Genomic DNA, 1137 nt, shown 5'->3' with positions numbered 1-1137 from the left:
GGTTGTATGACTCTGGATAAGTCACCCCACCCTCTTTGCCTCAGTTTCCTCATCTCTAAAATGAGTTGGAGAAGGTTATGGCAAATCCCTCCAGTATCTTTGCTAAAAAGATCTTAGAGTCATGAAGAGTTGGGCATGACTAAAGAACAACCATAGCTCCCCTTGTCTAGCTATGTTTGAAAGATGAAATTCTGTCACTCTTTGTGGGACCTGGGGCAAATCTTATAACTTTCTAAACCTCTGTGGCTAGCTTAGTAGCTCTTGAGATTTTTGCTACAGAGGAGCCTTCCTTTCATGTTCTGTTGAACTTAGTCAGGAAGGTCTGTGTGACTTCTGGCCAAATCTCAATCTCACTATCTTCATCTGTTAAAATGAGTGCCTTGCAGCATTAGTTGTAAGGATCAAATAAGACAATTTATGTAATCTGCTTTGTAAACCTTAAAGTGCTATATAAACATTAATTATTCTTGTGGTGGTGGTTGCTATTATTACCTACTTCAAGATACTCTAACTGCTGATCTGTGGTTTTGAATAGAATATAACTTCATCTCCCAAACTCAGGCCTAAGCATGGCATCAAGGCAGATAGATATCCAAGATATCCATCTCTTTCTACATTCTGAATGTATGTGTTCCAGTGAATGTTTCTCAGTGATTTCAATGCTAACAATAAACCCTATTATTATATTACAGTTAAGTGTGACTATGTACTAACATGCTTTCCAGTCTATTATTGCTGAATTTCTATATTCTTCCCCTTCTTCCACCATACTGAAGATGGAGTACTCTTGTGATTTGGATTTGGAAAAGGATGAGTTGCAGAAAGGGGATGTAGGAGCTTGGAATGGTCACTGGAAGACAATGGTAGAGCAAGAGGGAAAGGTACATAGGGTTCAAGGTTCATCAGATCTCTGAGCCCAGAGAAGCAAGGCATATGAGAAGGTATCACTTGAGATGATTCTTAAAAGATACAAGTATGAAGCTGGAGAAAGGAGGGAGAGAGACAGATATGAGACATACAGAGAACAAAAGAGAAACAGAGACAGACATTGAGGAAATGGAAAAACTGTCTTCCAAGGTGGACTTTGGTATACTTAACAGCTGTATGATGTAAATGTAAATCATTTTCCCTCTCTGC

Source organism: Macrotis lagotis, chromosome 5 (assembly GCF_037893015.1).
Source record: "Macrotis lagotis isolate mMagLag1 chromosome 5, bilby.v1.9.chrom.fasta, whole genome shotgun sequence".
Classification (NCBI taxonomy): Eukaryota; Metazoa; Chordata; class Mammalia; order Peramelemorphia; family Peramelidae; genus Macrotis; species Macrotis lagotis.
This window is presented reverse-complemented; position numbering follows the sequence as displayed.